This window comes from Balaenoptera ricei, chromosome 3, assembly GCF_028023285.1.
Source record: "Balaenoptera ricei isolate mBalRic1 chromosome 3, mBalRic1.hap2, whole genome shotgun sequence".
In the NCBI taxonomy this organism is placed as follows: Eukaryota; Metazoa; Chordata; class Mammalia; order Artiodactyla; family Balaenopteridae; genus Balaenoptera; species Balaenoptera ricei.
The window spans coordinates 9,624,684-9,650,814 of NC_082641.1; the positions used below are offsets into that span (position 1 = coordinate 9,624,684).

Genomic DNA, 26,131 nt, shown 5'->3' on the forward strand with positions numbered 1-26,131 from the left:
GATGCAAGTTCAGGGAGCTGAACCAGGCCAGCCCATTTGACCAGGTGACCCCAGAGGTGCCTTGCCACCCTAAGTATCTGTAATTCTATATTCACCAATGACCTAGTTAGCAGAACAGATGAAAATGTTAATTATGATTCAAAAACTAAGTTCCGAGTCAGTATTCTGGAAAAATGCATATCAAGTATTTCTTTGAATTACTGAACATGGCTATACTCTCATTGCCTAACCCAGAAAAGGGGGAAAAAACTCATATATGAGTCAATAAACCTGAAGCCAATAAAGATACAGAAGGAGACGGGACAGATCTGTTTGGTACACATTGTAACAGCTGTTCTCCACAGGTGGTATAGGGACTCCAGGCATCTCTTTAAATTTCTCCAGAATGCTCACATCACTAAGAGTGATAATAGTATTTATGTGGAAATAATATTTCTACCTCTAAAACAGAACAATTTGAACTTAATAAAAAAAAAAACAAACAGAAAAACTAGCAGCCATTAAGGGAGATCATGACATAGTGACCAAGAACTGAGTAACACCACTGGCTTTTCTTGCCCATTTACAGTGTTATCCATTTTTTGTTTTATTTGAAGGCACACGTTGTTTATATCTGAACACCTGTTCAATTTCTTTTTAAATGTAGCGTCAGTCCCCAAATCAAACATGCTATGATATGTCCTACTTTAATGGTTGAGAAAACAAAGCTAATTAAATTAATGGGAAGTTAAACTACCTTATTTTTTATAGAAGAAAATGTAGAAGTGTACCTGCATATTTTCCCCCAGGTTAAACTCTTATTGTTGGTCTATGAAAGGTCACTCTATTTTTTTTGTGTGTTTGTTTTTGTGTTTGTATGTGTTTGCTTTGATCCTCCTCCTCTTCATCTTCTATCCTCAATGCAATCCCTATTCCCTCATAGTAACTCACCCAAGTTTATTTAACATACATTCTTCTAATTCATTCTCCATATGGTTATCTAGTTATATGTGTATCTTTGAAAAAGACACATTGTGTCTTTCAATTCTGTTTGCCTTTTTTTTTCACCTAACATTATGCTTCTGAGTCCTTGTGCCTGTATAGAGACAGCTCATTACTTGAGGTCGATGCTGAATTCTCCATGCACTGCTTTTTCCTTCCTTGAGGCATCTCTCTTGCTCTTTGCTACCCAGAATGCTGTGATGGGTGCCTGCAATGCAGGGCTCCTTGTGAGCTAGGAGAGTGTTCCTGGTAACATCCGCCACGGTGGACAGGACACTGGACAACATGCAGACCGACTTTCACCCAGTTCAGTCCCACTGGCTTCTGGAGGGGCTGATGAGCCCACATGCCAGCCAGGACCGCAGGGGGGATTCTGTTTTCCCTGTTCTCGACAGCACGTGATATCATCTGCCTTTTTCCAAACTGACTGCTATAAAGAGATAACCTTTTTATTAAATTGCATACACAAATTGCTAAGAAGAGGTTTTGGTTTCTACTTTGGCAACCTGTTCAGCTAAATGCTTTTGCCCATTTCTCCACTAGGATGAGCTCTCCTTTTTAAAATTTATTTCTATTGCTTCCTTATATATTATAGGTATTAATTCTCTGCTGGTAAATAAACATGCCTTCTCCCAATCTCTCAGATGTAAGAGATTTCACACATCTCTTAAATTACTTCTCCATGTTCTCTTCCACTGAATAGAAATACTAATTCTAATATAGTCTCATAATGTCAATTGTTTTCCCTTATGACTTTTGTTTTTAGGGAAAAAAAAAGGCTGTTCAAGAAAGCTTTTCTTATCCTGATGTCATTAAAACATTCTCCACATTTTATTCTACACATTTTATAGGGTTTACCTTTCACATTTAGGTACTTATTTATTTATTTGTTATTTTTATTTACTTATATTTTTGGCCACACCGTGAAGCTTATGGGATTTTAGTTCCCTGACCAGGGATCACATTTAGGTCTCTAAAAGATCAGAAGTTTTATACTCTCTTCCCATTGTAAGAGAAGTTTCCTTGCAAGTTATACTACTTTTATCATGTATCAAGTTTGCATATATTCATGGGTGTCCTTTCTGGACTCCTCTGAAGCAAAGATCTGTTTTTCTTTTCCTGAACAAGTATACACAGACTTTATTACTAAGAAACTGTTCTTATTATATGGTAAAAAAAGGCCTTACTATTTTAATATACTGAAGATAAGACACTTAATTTTAAAAAGTCCCATTCTATATTCTACAATATTGAATAAAAACATTAAGTTCTTGATAATATTCATACTAGATTAAGGGACACACTGTTAAGTTATCACAGAGACATCCACATATTTTCATTGATAAGGACTCTGTTCACCATATTTCCTGTGAAGTATAAACATTTAGTTTTAATATAAGGGAAAGTTTTATAAGGTTTGAGGTTTCTTTACAACTAAAATCTGATGCCAAGACGTGGTTTTCACATTTCTAAAATAAAATGAACGGACATGATGATGTTGAAGGTCTGTTTAAGCTCTAAATTTTTTATGATCCTATAAAAATCACCCAAACAGAAATTTCAGTGAAAAAGGTAATCTATCTCTATTTCTGGAAAAGTTTCCTAGAAGGTAGGATTTCTCAGGCATTCACCTTCATGCCTTGTCTCAAACATAAGATCATATCTAGACCAACTGAGGGTACAGAAACCTCCTTCGTTCCAAAGTAGGTTGATTAAAAATTAAATAGTGAAAACAGCACAGAACTATGAAAATTTATGTTAAATTAATACTTACTAACGTAACATGCTTCAAGACTGAAGATGAGTAATTTAATAAAACAAGAGATAAAAGGATTAGACGTACCTCATCAAACCAAGTCTGTATTTCTAAAATGGTATTGTACAAATATGTTCTTATGAATCAAATTTACGTAGAGACAAAAAGGCACCCTTCTATGTCTAAACATTATAGAACATTTATTGAAATATTTCTTTGTGAGATCTCAGGGGGAAATAGTACATCATTTTTAATACATATCATTATTTCAAAAATATGATATGTAATATCACTTAATACTGGTAACTTATAATTACACCAGTGTTCCCCTCAGACAAAATTGAGTTTCTTCAGGTATTTTAGAGGAAATCTATAGTAATTTTAAAAAATGTAAGAAGTTTTACTTAGGGGCATTAAAATAACTATTTCATTATCACAATTTTAAAATGAGGCAACATTACACACTCTCCAGAATGGCTGAAATAAAGACGGATAATAAAAAATGCTGCCTGGGATGTGGAAAAACTATAACATTCATACATGGCTGGTGGGAATGTAAAATGATACAGCCACTTTGAAAAAGTTCAGCAGTTTCTTAAAAGTTAAACATAAACTCATCATACCCAGAAATTATACTCATAAGGATACATCCACAAAAAATGAAAATTTATGTCCTCATAAAGACTTGGATGCAAATGTTCATAGAAGTATTATTCCAAATATCCCAACACTGGAAACAATACCAAAGTTCACCAACTGGGAAATAGGTAAACAAAATATGGAATATCAACACAATGGAATACTATTCAGCAGTTAACAGGAATGAACTACTGATGCATGCTAAAACATGCATGACTCTCAAAACGATCATGAAAAATGAAAGAAGCCAGAGGCAAAAGATAATATATTTAGGATGCCATTTTCATATGAAATGTTTACAAAAGGCAAAGCTATAGAGTCAGAAAGCAGATTAGTAGTTGCCTGAAGCTGAGATTGGGAACAGGGATTAACTGGAAAAGGACATAGAAGTTTTTAGGGTAAGGGAGATTCTAAAACCAGAATGTGGTAGGGAAGCCCTTCCAAGAATGGGGGTGTGACAAACATCAGGAACCCTTTCTCCAATGAAACGAACTGGTAAGAATGATTTTTTTTTAAAAAAAAACAAGCAACCATTTAAAGTCTCTGGATATTATCTTAAGGGCAAGTAACAAAGGGAGAAATTTTTACATAAGACAGTCAACTAAATCTTGGTATGAAGAGAACCTGTGGCATTGGAACCATCGCAGACTCCCCTCCTTGCCCTTAAATGGAATGGAAACTTTACTCTGTGTGGCTAGGCCAAGAAGACACGGTTTCCTCTCTCACCACCTCTGAGTCTAAGACTGTAGTTTCTTCTCAGGAAGGGCAAACTACCAGCATTACTTATCTATCCCCTGCAGCTCCATCTTGCAGAAGCTCTATTTCAGGCAATGTGACCGAGAGGTCTGGAGCACTCTTCCTCCACCCAGCCCAATGTATATGAGGAAAGCTCTATCCCAGCTGCAGCAAGCTGGCTCTGATTGGTCTCGCCCCATCTTGCTTGTAAGGAGATGGTTCCACGCTGGGAGAGGAAAGCTGAGACCAGGAATTATCATCCCAGCTCAGCGCTCTGCTCATAGAGCAGGAGTGTCACTCCAAAAGAAGTGGGCCACTCTCCTGGTCCCACCTCCAGAGCAGTGGGGCAGATGTTCTGCAGAAAGGGAGGTGTAAGAAAGAACAGAGAGCGCCAGTCCTCTCCCTGATGGGACTGAATGTATTAGAAACGGAGCACAGGGAAGTTCAAGCCTAAGGGTATACTGAAAACAAAGATGATCTTGGTGATAGGCATTTAAGAGAAAGCTGGCAGCTCCACGATAGCAATAAATGAAGTGGCAGACCAGCTAGAAGTTTACCAGAGAGAATCCAGGAAACAGATAGCTATGCAGACAGCTCCTGGGGATGGAGCAAATCTCAAAGACTCAGGAGATCAAGGAAAGAGACAGGGAAATACAGCCTGGCTAAACCAAAGTCAACCATGGAGTGAAGGAAGGCAGTAAGACTTACTGTGTGTATGCTTAAGGATGTACCCTCTGAGGAACAACATCAGGTGATGACCAGGGAAAACAGACCTCACTAAACTAGTCCACCAAAGTCACTAAAAAATTAGGGAAGCAAACAATGGAAACAAGCCCAGGCATGTATGTCAGGGGAGGAATCGAATCAGTATTTAGAATTGCTTCAATGTATTAATACTATCTATAAGTTTCTAGTTATATTAGGTTATTAAAAACAGTGTCTTTCAGATTAAGACTTTATTCTATCCATTTGTGTAAAACCTTCACTTGGAATCAAATATCTTCCTTCTTCCAATGAGGTCTAGACTTGAGGCTTTTAGTGATTTTGAGTGGATAGGGGCGAAGTCCATCTTCTTATACCTGATCTTTCTTCTTGGGTATTAACCAGGGAAAAAGAAGGTGTTTGTTTATGAAGCTGTCATTGAAAGTGGGTAATTATTTGTAAACACAACGAAACCCAGTCCTCCTAAAGCCAAGTTCTCTGCTGAGTTTATAATTAACCTCTGTATCCAAAACGTTATTCCCTTTCTTGTCCCTCACCTGTTTTCCCTCAAGATTGAGGAGTATCAAAGAAAACAGAGGATTGAAACCAAGCAGGTCCCTGTAGGGCCCTCCCAGGCACAAAAGCCTTTCTGTGTCCCTCATTTCTTGTTTGCAGACCTTCCCTCAGTTCTAAAGGGCAAATTCAAACAGTTACTAATCAGAGAAGTGAGGGAACACAGAAACGAAGGAAAAGCAGTCAAGAAACAATAATGCAGCATAAAGCAGAGGCCTAGTTCCTCTACAGGGGATAAACATAACAATCCGAAACATATCTCTGAGTTCTTCTACAGGAACCAAGGCCCCCACCCAGGTGGAGGATGGTAACTTCAGGCTGAGCACAAGCATGTGGACCCCAGACTGGTTGGAACCAGAAGGCTGATGATTGAGATTCCTGGAGCACCACCCTGTTACCTCACCACCAACCAATCAGAAGAAAGTCACACACCCTGCAGCCCTCCCCCCAAAATTTGCCTTTAAAAACTCTTGCCTGAAAACCATTGGCGAGTTCAGGTCTTTTGAGCATGAGCTGCCCATAGTCCTTGCTTGGCCCTCGCAATAAACCTTTCTCTGCACAAGACTCCAATGTGGCAGTTTGTTTGGCCTCACTGTGTGTCGGCCACACGAACTTGGGTTTGACAACCACAAGAACAATTCTACCACGGAATTCCAATCACAGTGAAAAGATGGATATCCCCCTTGTGCTGGTTATCGTGGCACGCCCAGCAACTTGAGAAATATCGTTGTGAGAGCCGGTGGAGCCTGAGGACGCATAAGGGACATGGTGCCAGGCAGCACCCCCTGGGAATGACCTGTGAAACCCAGGTACCTTGTTAGTCCAACATCCGGCCGACAGAATCAGGCTCACGCTTCTGCTGCACACAGCTCTGCCTTATGCTTTCGTAGCCCCCAATCGCATCTATCTTCCTTTCCCAACTCTTGGGCCTTTGGCTACAGTGGGATCAATCTTCTCTACCTTCAAGGAGCCATACCCTCACCAGAAAAAGAGAACTTTATCCTTTCTTTATCTGGTTGTACCTAGTACCATATTTTTCCAATTTTTTTTTTAGCCCCAGTGGAAGCAGAGCAGCACCACAGGCTCACATACACAGAGCCATGAGCAGGGTGGCTGTTTCCTCTTCTTGAAAGTACTCATAAACTTCACAATGGATTCTCTGGAGAATTCACATCTTGGGACTTTGGGCAGCAGAAAGTAGATAAGCACTTTTCCCTTCCACTTCATGGGGATGTAAAATGCATGGATAGGCTTTTTTCTTCTTAGTCCCAATCCTGCGTACCATCTCTGCAGTCCTCCTGCTACTCTGGAAGAGGAGAGGTGACAAACCAGGACTCTCGCCCAAGGGAGGCTGAGTTCTCAATGGCTGCAGTTTCTATGCACTCTACGCACTGAACATTGAAAGACAGGTCAGGAAAGTTAAATAGTTTACTGTTTTAAGTAGGTGGTAGTTGGAGAGAAGGTAAGATGAAATGACCCAGAAAGTATGTGAATAGTGGCAAGAGGATCAGGGTAGAATTACGGGCATTGTAATATTTAAGGGAAAGCTGGAAGAAAATGAACCAGTGCTTGAAATGAGAAGAATTTTAGAAATGAGAGAGAACAAGAAAAATGGTGCAAGAAAATTCAGGATGAAAACAGTTTCCTAAATGTGCAGCCCACAGTATTAGATGCTGTGAATATGTCAATAGGTTAAGAAACAAAAAGAGGCTATTATTTTGGCAGCCTGGAGATCATGAGCCTTTAGAGCAGTTTTACTGTCATACTGTGGGCAGAAGATTGAGCCAAGAGGTTGAAAGATCATAGGAAATGAGGAATTAGAGGCAAAGAGTGTACAGCACCCTTTCAAGACATTTGGTGGTAACAGCAAGGGAAAGATAGCTTGAAAAGAAAAACTCAAAGATTTTTTTCCCCTATAAATATAGGATGGAGGCAATGATTTGGGCACGTTTTTAGGCAAAGAATATGGAGCAATAGGAAGAGTGTTATTAAAAATTTGAGAAAGAATAAGGTATGAAGCAAGATTCAGAAGAATATGGACAGGAAAGAGTGTGGAGGAGTGTGATTAAATGTTATCTTTAAAAAGAAGAAGGGGGCTTTCCTGGTGGCGCAGTGGTTGAGAATCTGCCTGCCAATGCAGGGGACACGGGTTCGAGCCCTGGTCTGGGAAGATCCCACATGCCGCGGAGCAACTGGGCCCGTGAGCCACAACTACTGAGCCTGTGCATCTGGAGCCTGTGCTCCCCAACAAGAGAGGCCGCGATAGTGAGAGGCCCGCGCACCGCGATGAAGAGTGGCCCCCGCTCGCCGCAACTAGAGAAAGCCCTCGCACAGAAACTAAGACCCAACACAGCCATAAATAAATAAATAAATAAACAAATAAATAAATAAACAAATAAATAAATAAATAAAAAGAAGGGACCACCCCCTGAGAAAGGGGTAATGATTGGATAGAAGATGAGAAATTGGAGTCTTAAGGTCACCTCCTAAGCAGGAAGGAAACGAGAGCAGGAAGCTTGTGGGAGGGAGGAGATGGAGGAGCAGGAATGGAGCTCACCAGGGCCGTGTTTATTATGTACTGAAATAATTCCACAGGCGCTTTAAGAGTTGAGATTGGGAGGATGGAACTTTCATTATTTCCGAAGGGATGCCAGGGATAATGCATTTCTATTATTAACATCTACAGTTCTCCAAATTCTTTTTCAGAATCACCACAACTCAGCCACATCTCAACACGGTTAATATGCTCATCCTATTTCTAACATTCATTTCTTTTCCTGTTTCTATGACTGTACTTTAGTAAATCAGCTCCTGACATTCCCCACAGGAAAGAGCTTGCTTTCTCTTCTTATAAGGTAGATAGGCTATTTTTTTAACCCCTTGTTTTCAGGCCCCTTTTTGGTCTTGCCTTGCAGACCTCCTGTCTGGGATCTGGAGCCTCTCTGGGTTCTGCCAGCAGATCAGCTCCCAGCTCCCAGCCCTCCCTCATCCTGAATGCCAGCTTTTCTGCAAGCATTCTGAATTTCTCTGTCCTCTACTTGATGTCATAAATCAAAGCTCTTCTGTTAATTTGCAGTCTTCTAGAACTGGGTTCAAATTCTTCATGTTCTGAGGACATGAAGAACACAGCATCAATAGTTTAATCCCCATTCATTCATGTTTCTACTATCACCTTAATGGAGTTTAAAGGAGATGAAAGAAAAATGAGAAAAAACTGCCCCTTCAATGAACACTACAAATGATCCTTTGATACATAATCAATTGTATATTACACTTCCAATGGAAGTTACACACACACACACACACACACACACACACAAACACAACTGTTTATAAGTTGGCTATAGACTCTTTTATAGCTGTAACTACTGCCAATCTCAAATCTACTTTTGCCCCAGGATCATTCTACAGGAAATATTAGCTTTGCCTTCCTTCCCCTTCTTCCCATTCTGGGATGAAATATCTATTAAAGTAGGAAGTAATTTTTTGTGAAGGGGCATACTGCTTTGCTATCTCCATCTAGATAGCGGTTATAGCAGAGATTTCCCGTCCTCAGTAATTATGGAGATAAAACTTTTACTAGAAAGGAAATATAGACTTGGGGTGGAGGAAGCTGTGCAAATGACTACTATCCACTAATAAGAGGCAGTTGACGGCAGTGCAGGCAACCTTCAGTGAGTATTTCTACACCCTCCTGATTACATCCCACCCTCCAGTACAACTTGGCAAGCCACCTCTACTGCCTGAAAAAGTGGAACTCTCTTAAAGAAAATCAGGTCCAATGTTCGAGCTTGGAAGATACTTCTGAAACATTATAAAGTGTGTCATCTTAGCAACCAGCTGGAGTGCATCCACTTGGAGCAGATCTATTTATCAATACACGCAGAGAGCAAGCTGAAGACTTGCACACTGGTGTTGAATAGAGCATGAAGAAAGAGCAGTGGAGACCGCATAAATATTAAGCAATGACCTTCCGTTTAGAAGTTGGAGGCAATTCCTCACATGGACTTTTATGCATTTAGAATTCATTTCTCTGGGTTCCAAGGTGCAGGCGGACTGTACTAGGAATAAATAGTATCATGATCTAGAAAACCATGGGGGAAAAAAGGGATACCAGCAGAAAAAGGAGTCACTACCTCAAACAAATGGCAATCGGAATAAAAAGACAGCCATTTAATTTCGTAGCTGTAAAGTTTTAAAAGAAAAACAACACCTTCAAAATACAACCATGACCTTGGAAAATATACACTTAACTTTATTAAAAGACCTTCTTGCTAACAGCTCGCTTGAAATAATGAGTACAAAAGCCCAAAACCAGTTGAGAAGTTGGCTTCTGCTCAAACAAAATCTGCATCACAAATATTTTCATCTTGAGAGTATGCATATCAATACCTAGCACTTAATTTTCCCCCAATTACCTTTCCTGCAAACTTTTATACAACAAGTTGCTCTTATTTGAATTGCTTCTGATTTGCTTATGAAAACCTCTAGTATAGAATTTCACCTCTTTAGCCTCAGAACAATACTACTCAGAATTAGGCTGGAACACACAAATAGTCTGTAGTATCGATTTCTAACTCGCATGAATGTCTCAGTCCTCATTTTGAAAATTATGATAATGACCTTTATAGTCTGTTAAAAACATTAAAAAGATAGACCTTAAAAACCAGCCCACCAACTATTCATCAAATAATCACTGTTTATAAAATATATACATTTTTGTTTTTTTAATTATCATCTATGATTCATTTTTCAAACTCACTTTGGTTTCTTCTCCCTCCATTAAAAACCCATTATAGAATAACCACGTTATCTTGAAACTGGAGGAGACCTCAGAGATCAGCTACTTGAAAGCCTCACTTTATAGGGAAGGACACTGGGGCCCAGAGAAGAAATACATAGAAGGATATAGGCTAATCTGCTTAAGAAAAGTAGTACCTTAGAACAAGGCATCAGTAAAATCTAATGTAAAGAACTGGTCTCCAGAGTCTTTGATTTTAATGAGAAAAGATAATAGCCTCTCTAGCTCTCTCTCTCTCTCTCTTTTAATTCAAATGAATTCACTTCAGACTTTTTAAGGTTTTGTGAATATATTCTGAGAACTTTAGATCAGATGAGGGGGTAGCGTTTGCCCCCTCCTGGAGATTAATGGCTACAGCACACTAATGTCCAGGTCTGGCTACAGCACATCTCTTCTCTATGGCTCTGTAAAGAATATGCACACAGTTCCTTAAAAAACTAAACACAGAGCTACCATATGATCCAGCAATGCTACTCCTGGGCATACATCCAGAAAAGATGAAAACTCTAATTTGAAAAGGTATTTGTACCCCAATATTCATAGCAGCACTATTCACAATAGCCAAGACATGGAAGCAACCTAAATGTCCATTGACAGATGAACGGATAAAGATGTGGTACATATATACAATGCAGTATTACTCAGCCTTAAAAAAGAATGAAATAATGCCATTTGCAGCAACATGGATGGACCTAGAGATTATCATACTAAGTGAAGTAAGTCAGATAGAGGAAGGCAAATATGATATATCACTTATATGTGGAATCTAAGATATAGTATAAATGAACGTTTTTACAAAACAGAAATTGACTTACAGTCATAGAAAACAAACCTATGGTTACCAAAAAGGAAAGGGGGGAGGGATAAATTGGGAGTATAGGATTAACAGATGCACACTACTGTATATAAAATAGATAAACAACAAGGATTTACTGTATAGCACAGGGAACTATAATATCTTATAATAAACTATAATGGAAAAGAATTGAAAAAAAAGAATATAGATATATACATATATATGTATAACCGAATCACTTTGCTGTATACCTGAAACTAACACAATACTGTAAATCAACTATACTTCAGTTAAAAAAAAAAATAATAATAATAATAGTAAAAAAACTTTTAAAAAAGAATATGCCTCCAGACTGAATGATCCATTCCCAAAACTTCTGCCAAGGACTCTCTCACTAGAGAATCCAGTTCCTCGGAAAGCTATCAACACTAATTTTTGGCATTTTATATTATGTTTCCTAATCTTTTATTTATGCCTCAATTCTACTGTCACTTTAAAAATTAGCAAGAGGCACTAGCATTAGTCTGAGGTATAACTGGTACTCTAGCAATACACTGGATGCCTTAATTCTCTTCCTTAGCTCTGCATACGTCCTTAAATTTTCTGAATTCCCATTTACTTCTTCAGTTCTATAAAGTGCATTTGAATTATAAACATGTTCCCTGGAAAAAAGTCGTTAACTGCACACCAACCATCCCTATAACTGAACAGAACATGGGTGCCGACTACTCTCTTTCCAGTAACCCCAATTTTGCAAAAGGCTACCTTCTTATTGCTTTTTAAGAAGAAAACACTTCCATGATCTGTGACAATTTAAATATCCTGGTTTTGGCCAATCATTTCCACTGGAACTGAAAAGAAAGATTTGAGAAATCAGACACAGCACATCATCTCAGGACAAACTATCGTAATCAGTGGCTTTCAAAGAGGGCGATTCTTCCTCCAAGGGGTATCTGGCAATGTCTGTAGACGTTTCTGGCTGTCAGAACTGAGTGAGGAGGTGCCACGTAGTCATCTAGTGGATAGAGGGCGGCGACGGGACTACACATGCTACTACGTACAGGACACCACACACGACAAAGATGCCCAAATTGTCAGTAGTGCCGGGGTGAGAGCCTTGATCTGAATTCTTGCTACTCCGAGTATTGTCCTCATACCAGCAGCTTTGAGCTCTTCTAGAAGCTTCTTAGAAACCTGAGTCCCACCACAAGACCTACTCAATCAATGTACATTAGCAAGATCACCAGGTGATTCACGTGGACTGTCAAGTTTGAGAAGCACTGATTATACAACACTTAGTCAATCCTTAAGCGTTAGAAAAGATCAGCTGTCTCATAGCCCAAAAGAATACCCTTAACTTAAATAATAGGCTCACTGCTACAGCATCTTGTCTTTAATACAATATTACCCTTATTACCACTAGTTCCACTGGATATCAGTCATTGTTACATACAAAAAAAAAAAAATCCATTGCTCAATAATACAGAAAATTCTATGTAGAGCAAACTTAAATGTATTGAAATCTCTAATAGGCTAATGTACCTTAATAATCTCCAAGAGAGAGCTATCATATGTACCATTTCCCAAAATTACTTAACCATAGGATCTATTTTTCCTCGGAGCATTTAATAGGCTTAAGGTTTCACAGAACACATTTTCCTTTTCTCAGCATGGAAACTAAAGAGAAATTGATTAAAGTTCAGATCTCTCTCAGTAGAGTCTTGAATGAGTTATTACCTATGATACCACATGTTGCTTCAACAAAAGACAAAACCCAAGGCCTGCCTTGACAGTGAAGAATCTCCTGGGTAGCACTGCATATTGAAAGGACAAACAAACTTTAGGCCTGAAGATGAAATCTCCTTGTTCAGAAATCATATTAAAAAGACACATGCTTTCCTCATACTATCTGACTGCTCTAGTGATGTAACACTTTCTTCAGAATGTCATAGTAAAAAAAAAAAAAAAATCATTTCACAAGCAATTCTTTGGAACAAATGGCAAAATAGAAGGGAAAAGACATAAGTAATTCAAGGCCAATGGTGACTTTATTATGCTCATAAATTATGTGTAGTCACAGACTGTCTCTTTTCATCACTAATCATATTAAGGGTTATATAAGATTCACTTAATGAATAGAATTGCCACAGCTTTGCAAAAACCATGGACATCTCCTTAGCAATTAACAATGCCTTAGGGATGCTACACACTAAGTTTGAATCCCTGGCATTTAATGTTGATATGGACTTATCTATAAATAGATACAGCGTTACACTACAAGAAAAAAAAAAAGCTTACCTTTATATCTGTGAATAACGGTTAAAAGACCAGAACATGGAGTCACACATGTCTGGGTTCAAACCTCAACAGCCCCCCCTTATTAAGGCCTGAATTCCCCATACCTGGCACCCCCAGCCATATAAAAGAAAGCACTATACCTTCCTCACCAAACACCTGTACCAACGTGACATGAGAGATCTGAGCTATCAGAGCAGGGATCTTGTACGTAATAAGGCAGTGTGGTACCAGCAACTACTACCATTTTATTTTAAATTTATATTTTTAAGGCTTCCTAGCTACTGAGATATTACCTAGCTACTGAGACATCATTGGGTGAAAAACAGTCATTTCAGTTTATCAAAGTCATTCTCTTAGACAGAGTTCCCATAAGGAAAAATGAGCCCAATCACCTGTGACAATCAATGGTGTGATAAAGGGATAATGAACCACATCAATTCTGCTGATCAATGGAGTGATAAATGCCAGAGCCACACAGCATTAGGAGCAAACCTTAAAAGTACTTAACTTTTACTGAGTGTAGCATTTATATTTTAAAAAAATCAAGTGTTTACTATGAGTTGCGTGATTGAGTTCAAGGTGTTGGGCAGAGGTTTTTCTAAAGGTGACCATGAATGGATTCAAACCCACTCCGAGTACAAGGTAGAGGATTTTGGAAAAGGTGAGCCATCCTCCCCTTTTATGATTCCATGTGAAATTCCTGAACAGTTTGATTCTTTGACAGTATAGAATCATCAGCTAGGTACCTCTTAATTCTCTCAGACATTTTGCCCTACTGTGTGCAATGTGAGGGTTAAAAGCCTACACTGGAAACATCACTGGTCCAGGAATAAGATAAACTCTACTCTGATCTCAGTTCTGCTATGACTGTCCATGTCCTATCAGAAAAGTCGTTCAATCTCTTTTGGCATCTATTTCCTTCTCAGAACAAGAATAAAGGAAAAAAAAAATTTTTTTCCCCCTCACTCACAAGGTTATTCAAAGAATTCACTCAGGTAACATAAAATAATTTACATGTTTAAAATGATAAAGCTATTCATTGATCCCATTATCTTCCCAATAGCCTCTTCTTTATGGGGCATGATATAATCACATCTTTCTCTCCTAAGGCTTAATGTAATTATTGTTTGCTGTCCTCAGTGGATATTAAATTGCACAAGATTGACATGTAAGATCAGGGAAAATGTTTCTTAAAAGTGAAAAAAAGACACAAGGCTTTGAAAATAACTTTGTACCCCAGTTACACATAGTAAAAATCAAGGTGTAGCTATTCAACAAATACTGATTGAGTACCGTTATGTATCAGATATTGCCCAGGTGTTTGGACAACTTCAGTGATGAAAACACACAAAAATCCCTGTCCTCATGGAACTTAGATACTAGCAGCAGGAGGCAGAAAATAAATAATGATTATTATAACAAATTATATAATCAAGTATTATACTTGATTGGAAATGCTAATCAAGTATTTTTAAAAAGAATAGTAGATGAGCTTTCCAGGCAGAGGAAGGAGCAATGCAAAGGCCCTGAGGTTAAACCAAACTGGTATGCACAAGGCCTGAAGGGGAGCTAGGCAAGGTGGGCAGGTGAGGGCCAAGAGGTGATAGGGGGGACCTGCCAGGTCTTAAAAGAAGAGGAAGCAGGGTTCCCCTGAGTGGGACACTGGGGACAGAGTACCTAGGTACAGGCAATAAGGATACACTTTGTGGAGAATTTAATGATAATAACAAATCAACTGGTAATGGAAAAGAATCTGAAAAAGAATAAACAAACAAATGAATAAATACATGTATATGTATAACTGAATCACTTTGCTGATAACTGAAACTAACACAACACAGTAAATCAACTATACTTCAATTAAAAAACATTTTTTAATTTAAAAAAAAAACACAACTGGAATCACTATGCTTTTCTTTTACATCACGTGCCAGCAACTCTAAGCAATGTCACAGATAAAATACTTCTCACCCCTAAATCTTCTGTTGGTCTAAGTTCTAAATGATTGCTGTGGTTACTGTGAGATTTTAATTGTATGTAAGACATACAGTACAACTTCCTGCTATCAGTCAACCCCTAAAAGCTGCCAACTCAGCCACAGGTATTCATTGCAGGAGAAAAGTCTGTAATGATCCAGATTGCCTGAATTTGCTCTGGATTCAGTTTGTGTCTCCAATCCTTGTGGTACTACAGGATCCTGCCTTTAGATTCAAAGTCAGGATAGGACAGTGATTATAATGGCAAAGAAGTAGATCTTGAATTATATTCTATGTAAGCTCTTGGCATTTTACTTGTGTTTCAAATTGAAAACAGCAAAACAGGTTGCCAACTGTAAGGTGTAATTCTGTGTGTGTGTGCAAATTTTAGTTCATACAAGTAATATTTTACTTGTTTTCAACTGCAACTTTAGAAAATTATTTTAAAATTGTTATTCCTCTTATATCAGAACTTATTAAACTGCAGTATTATTTTTTAATTTTTACTGAAATATAGTTGATTAAACTGTAATATTATCTATTACTGTGAGACACCAAAAAGCAATATGTTTCCTTTCTATTTTTTTCCTCAAAAATGCACTAATGTAACTAAGAAATATGAAACGATTACGTATTTCCTTTTTACCGTTATATTTGTTTGTTTTTTACCAGCCTGAATATACAAAAAAGTACAAAGAAATTTTCAATTTCACCTTTTCTCTGGTCATCACTATTATTCATCTGATTTCATAATTATTATTGGAAATAACTTTTTGTCTAGAGTAGGGAATGTTAAAAAATGACCCACTCCAGTTGTCAAATACACAAGATAGGCCGATGATGGGAAGCAGCCCCTCGATTTTGTTTCTTAAGTATTCAGTGTACGAAGTTCAAGAAAATCACTTAGAGTCCAACTCTGTTACTTTTGGCCATCTTCTCCACAGTGGGAAAAGGTTCATTAATAGTTGAATCAATAAATGGATCAATAGGAAAAAGTGAAAACAACCTAGATAATAGGATCTGAAAGGCTGATAGGAACACGTCATGCCAGATAGAGAACACAGATACCAAAGTGTCACTTTGTGTAATATGTACAGCAATACATTAACTTATTTTCTGGTCGTAAATATCTGGAACATGTTTTAGGTAAACAACTGTAATTGTTACTTCTAACTACAGCAACACTTAAATTGTGTGAGTGATACCCTGCAATGTATTTTTTTTAATTCTGCTGGTTTTATAAATACTTAATGACAGAGGACATCAGTCATGACTGTCTATCACTGTATTGGCCCTTCATGCATAAAATTAGACAATTGATACTCGTCACCTATAAATCAATCTGAGGTTAAATATTAAAATAAACTCAATGGGTACTTTTTTCAAGTAGAGATAACAGAAGTAATTTAGTTTGATGGCAGAAACCTAGTAGATGTGCTATAAAACCATCAAGAAGCAAACTATTAATTTTCTCTGATATACAAACTCCAAGCTATAATGATTCCTTCCATATATTTATTATACTATGACCCAGCAGAATATGAAACAGGTATATATAACATAAAATTATACCCAGACGTTTTGCTCCTCTTCATAGCATTTTTTAAAAGAAGAGACATTAAAATCATTTCCTGTAGTTATTTCTGCTAAATTAAGCCATATATGAACAATTCTTTATTGAGATATTTGAATGTGTCAATAATAATCATTATAGTCTTTCAATAGATTGGGACTCTCTTCTGGTGCAGTAATTAAGAAAAAGTCTGTAGCACTTCCAGACACATTTTCTGTATTACTCGTTCACTTGTAGTAGTTTCCTTTTTAGAAACAGGAAAATAAAAATTTTCGTGTGCTTACGGATCATCTAAGTATTACCTCCTTACCATAAGATATTCAGAAAAGTAAACAATATTAAGAAGAAAATAATCATCACACCACCTATAAAAATCATACAATAAAAACTACATCTGTATCAATACTTATTTTATAAAAATTAACCATGTTCAAATTTTTAAAAAATGGGATCATACTATTTATCTAGTTTCATAATCTGCTTTTGTAAAATTAAAAAACCCGTTTCCCACAACTGTTCGTCAATATGCACAAATATATAATATAGTATTCATCTTCTCAATACACTGTATTTTATTTCACCAGTAGGCTGTGAATGATTTCTTCTTTTCCCTTCTCTTTTCTTTTTCTCAGTTCTCTCCTCTCCCTCTGCTTTTTTTTTTTTTTGTCTTTTTTTAGCATGATTAAAATAAACTGAGGACTTCCCATGTGGTATCTCAGCTTCTGTGTTCAGGGTTTTATGTGTGTCATCATAGTTTCCCTCAAAACTTTCTAAGTAGTCAGTACTAATGTACCCATTTTACTGATAATGAAAAGTGAGAATTAGAGAGACAGAGGACTTGCCCAAGGTCATCAAGAATAGTAGGCGGCAAAGCTGAGATCCAAATCCAGGAGGGTCAGTTTTCTATAACCCTCCCTTAACCATTTCACTGAAACAGACCTTGAAACTCAAATTGCCAGAACATTTTTCTCAGAATAAATTTCCCACAGTGGAATTACTCCTAATTTAAAACTTGTGACATGTATTTTCAAATGACCTTCAATTCACATTTTGCCAAACATGTGTGGAAGTTCTTGGCTTTCCACTTCTTGGGATCCAATTTTCTTTATTCAATATTTAATAACATTTTTGTTCAATTTGCCTTTTTGTTCCTATCTGCTGAGGTAGGAGTCTTCTCTCCAGTCTCAACCCTCCTGAGCCCACCAGAGGAATGAGCCTACTGACCCAGGCTTCCTGAGGATGTCCAAGGATAACGCTGCCTGACCTCCTAACGCAGTCAAACCCTTAGATGCCAAAGGTGCATCCTGGCCCCAGGTGCTGTCCCTCCATGCTCACAGAGCTGTCGACACTTGGGGTCTGGTCTCTTCGGTCCCCGTGCACACTGGGTACTCTCCTCCTTAGAACTGACCGTCTCTCCCGACCCCCCTCACAATGTCTCCAGGATGCCAGAGCAGTGTGTGCCCAGGTCACAAAGTCCAGGGGAGCCTCGTAAAAACAGCCTTCTCCTTTTCTGTCTTCTAGTGCACTTCAGCCTTCTATTCTTCCAGCACCTCCAATCCGTTAGGTCTGGTAAAATCATTCCTGTGCTCATGGGTGACTCGACCCGTGACGACTGGCCTGTCCCATCACCATTTCTGCCTATCCGGCATCTCTAGTGCTCTTCACTCCCGTCGTTCCTTAGCTGAACTCCCCGCTGTATTAAAACCCTCAGCCAGCTTTCCTCAAGGACCTCTAAATACCTGGTCCATTTCCTTTCATTACTAGTCTGGCAAAACATCCAATTAGGCTGTCTGCCTTCTCCACGTCTGAGTTCCAACTATTTGATTTCTGCTGGAGAAATAGCCCAAATGCACAGACTGCTGTCCCTGAGAACCCATGCTGCAGGGAATCAGCTCTCTCTACAGTACTTCTAGGTCCCCAGTCACCTGGCCCCTCCTCTCCACCCATCACTCTGCCCACTGTGGTCTGGCTTCCACGTGAACTCCTCTGCAGACAGAGCTCTCACACCAATTCCGCTCATCAGTGATGATCTCACTTCACCTCTCCTGTAAGTCTGAAATCCTCTTCCGCTGGTTTCCAGGACACCTCACTCTCCTAGTGTTTTGCTATATGATTTTTCCCCTTTCCCACTATACTTTCTGGGTTTCTCTGTCTGTCCCAGAACTGGTGGTGACTCGGGAGGCTGCTTTAGGACCTGTGCTAACTCTACACTCTGTCCCTTGACAACCTCTTCTCACGTGTTTTCCATCACTAGCAGCTGGCTTGATGATGCCTCCATTCTACACATCCATCCAATCTTGCTCCTGATTTGGAGCCTCTATATCTAGTTGTTCATTTGCCTCTTTCCTTAGAAGTCCAGGTTTCTGCCTTTGCCACCTGGATGAAATATGGTTGTGTTCACAAATAGGCATAGGAAAAGGAGCAGTCATGTTTGGCTACATCTTACTTAACTTTTAGATCTCAGCCTAGATACTGTTTTCTCTGGGAAGCCTTCTATAAGTGCTAAATCTGGATTAAGTGCCCCTCTTATTCAACAACAGCCTGAACTTCTATCACGGCACTTAACACACCGTATTATAATTTCTTACACAATTTTTTTGTCTCTCTCAGGTGACTGTAAACTGGCCTCATGAGGACAGAGAAAGCACCGATTTTTTTCCACACTGTATTTGCAACACAGGTGCTCATGTTACTGAGATGAACTGAACTGGATGGAGTTAGATTCTTCCTGGGTTTTCTCTCCATACAGAGGCCACCAAGGCCAGGCAGTTTTGTCCTGCCCTGTTAATCTCCATGCCTCAGCTCTCACTTTTTAGGGATGGTTGCACAGACATCTTCTTCAAAAGCCCCCTTCTCCAAGCTTATCGACTCTTGCTAACTGATGCCAATGAAGCCACTGACCCATCCATTTCTCCACGAGGAATCAACAGACCCATGTGGGTTCAGCTTTACACCTTGCTACACTTTGGAAAGTCCTTCCCATGAGGATTTCTTCCAAGTTTATTTAGATTTACTTAGCATGCTGAAATCTTTAATCAATTTGGAAAGTAAGGCGATATATATATATATATATATATTTCTTTTTCCAGTTGGTTAGTTATCCTAGCACTATTTATCAAACTCTTTAAATATTCTCCCGTGATCTAACATTTCGGCTCTACCAAACAGTAAAATCTCCTAGGGCATGGAGAAGAGTGTGGACTCTAGGGCCAGCTTCTCAGATCCAACCCCACACTGACACTCACTAGTCCTCGGGCAGGTCCCCTAACCTCCCCGGGCCTCTGTAATTCAGGGGTAATGACAATAGTATCTTTCAGTGTTGTGATTAATTTACATGTAAAATGCTCAAAAGAGGACTGACACAGAGCAGATCTTTAATTGCTCCTGTAGATTATCAGGGTCATCTGTTTAGATACTTCGTCTTCAGCTCTGTTCACCTGCTCAACTCTGAGCCTGTGCCGCACTGTTCTAACTGCTGTAGAAAGAGAAGGCAGTTTCCTGTCTAGAATTATCTCCCTGAGTCACTGCCCCTCTCCCTCCTTCCCTTATTTAAAAAAAAAATAATCACTTTTCTACTCTTGTACAGTTATTTCTTTAGTAAAACACTTTCCCCCCCAAATATTAATAACAGTCAACTTTTACTTGCAAATTGCTTTCCGTGGGTCAGGCACTGGGTCAAAGGCCTTATTGACATGGATCATTAAATTTAATCTTATGAGATATACTTCATCATTATATTGACTTTACAGATTAGGAGAACAATCACTGGAACCATTAAGGAAGGAACCCAGGCTGTCTGATTCTAGAACTTGTGCCGTGTATGACGACACGGCATCACTTCCTTAATAAAAACTCTTGTTGAGACTGGACTCAGATTTGGATGGAATCTCTAGATGTATTTGGTAAGGACTGACAGTGTTGAATGCTAAGTCCTCCTATTCAGTACTATGATTATTCTTTATCCAATTATTTATTTATGTTCTTCATTAAAGTTTTATATTGTCAATAGAAGTAATATTTATAGAGTACTGACCACACTGTAGACACTGTTTAAATGCTTTGCAAATATTAACTACTTTAATTCTCACCGTGACCCTATGGTGTTGGCCTTGTTATTATTTCCATTTCACAGATAGGGGAACCGAAGCACAGAGATGGCTCTTCACATTAAATGACTTCGTATCACATAGCCAGTGAGTGACAAAGCTGGTATTTTTATTACACTCTCTTGGCTCCAGAACCCATGACTTTGGCTACTAAGTTCTCAGATTCACCTCTCAAATCATGGGTAAAGTACTATATTTCTACCTGTTCATATATTATTGATATTTACCACTGGAACTTTTCTCAGTCTATTTTTATCTTGTTATTGCTAGTCTACAGGAAAGCATTGGTTTTTGTATATTTTCTTTTTTTTTTTTTAATTTATTTATTTATTATTTATTTATTTTTGGCTGTGTTGGGCCTTTGTTTCTGTGCGAGGGCTTTTTCTAGTTGCAGCGAGCGGGGGCCACTCTTCATCGCGGTGCGCGGGCCTCTCACTATCGCGGCCTCTCTTGTTGCGGAGCACAGGCTCCAGGCGTGCAGGCTCAGTAGTTGTGGCTCACGGGCCTAGTTGCTCCGCGGCATGTGGGATCCTCCCAGACCAGGGCTCGAACCCGTGTCCCCTGCATTGGCAGGCAGATTCTCAACCACTGCGCCACCAGGGAAGCCCGGTTTTTTGTATATTTTCTTGCTAACCTGTTGAAAAGTTATAAATTCCAACGATTTATCAGTTGATTATCTTGGGTTATTCAGGGAAGTCACCAAAATAAAGCTAGGTTTTGTTTCTCAATATGCAAAATGTATCCTTTTCTATGCTTTCAAAAGATTGTTTGGGTTAGCACCTCCCCCAAATTTTAAATGAATAATTTTGCATTAGACATCCTATCCCACTTTAGGGGTAATGTCGCTAGTTTTCCTCTAGTAAAAGAACGTCTGAGGGACGGACGCAACGTTGGGTGTCCCAGCCTTCGCTCGAAGGCCAGCGCGTCGGCCGCGACGCCCGGGCTCCGGCGCCCGCGGCTTTCGGCCACCGGCTGCCTGGCCGCGCTCTGCGGGAGGAGCGCGGCTCACACCACCTCCCTGGCCGCGAGCGCGACTACACCCGCGGCTTTACCGACTACCACCAGCACAGCCCCGGCGCCGCCGCCGCCGCTCCCGCCGGGCACCACTCCAGCCCCAGAAACCTTGAGAGCCGCAGCACGGGGTTTCCTGTTCTGATGCTAATGCTACCCGCTTGGGGCCAGAATGCAAAGGTAAAAGCTACTGTTCAGATAATCCCACAGTGCGTGATTGCAAGGGGGTGAACAGCACAGAATTCTGTCCTGGGCTCCCTGCCACACCACTGCCAACCAATCCTGCGGCGAAAACCACAACTCCGCCCTCCTCGTCTACAGCTTGTACCACGGCTACTACATCAGGTACACCGGACACCACTTCAACGCAGACTTCACAACCTGCGCGCAAGTCTACCTTTGGGGCAGCCAGTTTCGTTGGAGGAACTGTCCTTGTCTTGGGTGGGCAGGCTGTAATTTTCTTTCTCTATAAATTCTGCAAATCGAAAGAACGAAACTACCGCACTCTGTAAACAGACCCGCTAAATTAACACGGACTGGTGTGTAACTCACTGAAACCAAAATATTCTCTTTCAAGATGTCCCACATGGAAGACGCTATTCTAGGATCTTTAATTTTTCAAAGGATGCATATAGGAGCATCGCCCTTGGAGAGAAATCAGATCTATTTGCTCAACGGGAATATTTAAAATATTCTGCGTGAATCCTTGTGGCTGTCTTCTTTTATTTTAAATGGCTGCTGCTGTGTGATTATGTTCTCTCTCCTTGACATGCCAAATGTAACTCTGTAAGTGATGAAAAACATTGTCCTGCGCAGACGACCTCATGACTCTTTTAGCAATTCAAATGCAGTCATTTTAAAGCCTGAAAGCTGCATTTTTTCATCCTAACTCGGGATGTAGTTTAGTAACCAGAATTGAGAAAAATGTGCCAAATGAACAGCAATCGGGTGGATTTGGGGCTATCATTGCAAAAGTGGAATAAATTTATAAATTTAGTATCCTTAGAGTAGAATTTTGTGCTTGATAAGTTATTTTTTCTACGTTAGAAAAAAGATGCCACACAAGGAATTACATTCCAGATTTAAAGAAATGAATGGAAAGGATACAAAACATTCAAGTGTAGCAGGTTATTGTTCATACTTGTAAAGCACCTTATATCGTTGAGAAAATAAAGAACAGTGCCTTAAAAGACAGACTGAAAGGTAGACTGGAACTTAAAATGTTGGTGATTTGTTCTTTCGCATTAATGAAGGGAAAGGTTGGACTGAGGGTGTTAACTCTTGATGTGAGCAGTAGTAAACCTGCTTTTAGATACCATAATGTTAGTATTTAATTGAAAACTTACCTACTTTATTCCAAGCCTGAGTAACTTAAAGGATGTTACACAAAGTCAAAGGCCTTCATTTACTGAACCTCCCAACATTTTGCTTATGGCTGTTAAAAGTATAAAGTCGATTTAATTATATTTTCCTTTGTACTTCAAAAACGTATCCTAACACTGTTGTACCTTAAAAGGATTTCCACCAAGCTTTCTGGAAAAGTAACTTCTATAAGGCAAGAAAGAAAGAAGTTGTTTTAGAATCATTTATTAACTCTTTCAATAAGAATAATTTTAAGTTTTGAGATGGCAAATGTGAGCAGTGTAATTTCAGAAAAAATTTTAGTTGATCAGATTACTGCAGATTTTAAATAATGATTGCCCTGGATAAACAGATTGTACTTTTTCTTTCTCCTTTTCCATCCTTTCTTCTTCTTAGTTTCAATTCCTGTAGTATAGTAAGCATGCATACTTTTATTTCTTTAGTTTCCCTATGAAGCACTAGTGTTTTCAGGTTTAATACTTCTTCCCTGCCTTTGACACATTGGATTAGTTCAGAGGCTTAAATCAGTTTAAAATGAGCTTTTGCTTTTCTAGGTCATTAAGGTTTTTTGTTTTAGTTTCTTTAGCCTATAGCGGCTGTGTTTAGCACTTGGTTTTCAATATTTTATAGTAAGAAATGACAAGTTGCTTTGGTCCATTTCAGAAACCAAACTTCCTTACATTTAGATAATTAAAGGTTCTTAAAATGAAGATTTACTGTTTCTTCTTTACTTGCTGGTACAGCTAAAGTTTGTTTTACTTACACATTGGTATATATACCTAATGTTTTCAAGTGCCTTAATTGTTTAAAATCTCTGGCTTCAAAGGTTTTTGGGGAAAGGTAGGCTTACCTCACATTTTTGTTTCCCTCAGTAGTAATATTTTTGGTACCGCACAAAAAATTTTATTATAGTGCCATGGCTATTAGTTTTTAGTGAGTGCTTTAAGATACAAGATTCAGTTGAAAATATACAGAATTTCCATTCTCCCAAAGTGGTAAAAATTAGCTACAATGTTATAATTGTCATTTACCTAGATAGGAATACCTTGCCACACATTAATGTTAACACTATAGCTATTTTTGTGAAAATATAGCTGATGAAGCCTCTCATCTTCTGTAATTTTGAATACTGCTCTAACAGAATGATAACATGGAATTAGATTTTACAAAAAGAGCTCTTACAACAGAACTCACAGCCTTTTCCCCTCTTCCTTTAGCAGTTTAGTATCTTGAGCCATTAATAATTTTGGGGTTCTTTTTAATCCAGAAGGTATATAGAAACCTTTTCAGATTTTTCGTCTGATTTGTTCATGCAGATTGTAGTTCTATTAAAATCCCTACAGATATTTGTTGCACAGACACTGCTGTATTTAGAAATTTCTATTTCAGTTCATTAAAAACTGCAAAACCAATCTGTATCATGTACCAAACTGATTTAAAATAAACCTACATGCTTGTTGGATTAAAAAAAAAAAAAAAAAGAACTTCTACTATTTTGGGTTTTTTTTTGGGGGGGGGGTTGTTTTTTTTTTAAGACAGGTACTGTCTAACCTATTAAAAAACAATAACATTGAGATTCTTACATTCAGTCAGTGACTATCATTTCCTGGATTTTTCATTATTATAGGGTACCAAAGCTCTCCCACATCCTACAAAATAGGGCTATATATTCGATGGAAAAGAAAGCTATGTATCGCCCAGGAGAACTCTGATTTCCATAATATGGATAGATAACAACTGGCATTTGTAAATACAGAGGAAAGGCAAGAGGAGAAGTTTATTCCTCATTCTTGTTGCGATTAATCCTTCTGAGTTCATTTAAAATCATACTATAATAAATTATATTTAGAGGTAATTTTTAAGGAAGGCATTCATTGTTCAGCCCAAGGTTATGTGTTTTTGATTGAAAGAAATCGCAAATGGCAGAAGGCTTTGCCTATATTGAATGATTATTTTCACTCAGGGCTGAGGAATCAAATGAGATCAATCCAAATGCACCAGAAGCAGCCGGAAGCAGCTCTCACACATTTCACATATGGTTACCCGGGAAGTAAACACTACACACACTTGTGGTTTCAGTCATTGAAACGGTTACAGAACTTAGAGAGAGTTCCACAAAATGCGAACACCTATAAATTGGCACAAGACTGAACTGCAGCCAAAGAAGACTGGCAGGTGAAGCAAGACGAATCTGAACTTTTAAAATCTATATTTATATTCTTTTTCTGTTTTAATCCATATGCACCTTATGCAGAAATATAATCAATAAGTGTTTTTACCTCTCTGCTCTTTCCTTAATTCTGTTTGCAATGTCACCCTTTGCAGTGGTCGTACAAAACTCAACTAAGTAAGAGTGGGTGGGTCTTAGGAGATTTAGGAGATTTAGGAGATTTTCCTTCGAAGCTTGCTTTATAAAACCTCTACCTCTGATTAACCCCACATCTCTGCTCCTATCCTTTCTGCTGAATGCTGCCAGAGAGAAGTGCCGTACTCACATGGACCAGAGCCACTGTACAACCCCATTTTGGTCCTCAGAGTATCTGTTAAAGGTTCTTTGTGCTCTGGATTCTCTGTCCCAGTCACCGCAGACGTTACCTCAAACCTGTATCATGCTATCTCCGCCAATGAACCCACCAGCTCTCCATCTCAAGAGATAACTTTTGTTCTTACTGACCTATGAGCCGCAGAAACCTACAGACAGGAAAGCCTTCAACCTGTCCTACACAGATGAGCTTTAACGCAGAGCCCTGTAAGATAGACATTTAACACCTTTGAATTTAACTATACAAACTCAGTAAGAGTGACAAAAAGAAGTCAATGAT

At 38.8% G+C, this 26,131-nt stretch overlaps 1 protein-coding gene and 1 pseudogene across 3 annotated transcripts in view; one reads left to right on the forward strand and one right to left on the reverse strand.

The window, feature by feature from the left end:
* Window positions 1-26,131, reverse strand: part of CTNND2 (catenin delta 2) — a 938,382-nt gene that overhangs the window by 671,579 nt on the left and 240,672 nt on the right. The window lies entirely within an intron of this gene.
* On the forward strand, window positions 21,733-22,571 carry LOC132362034 (sialomucin core protein 24-like; annotated as a pseudogene).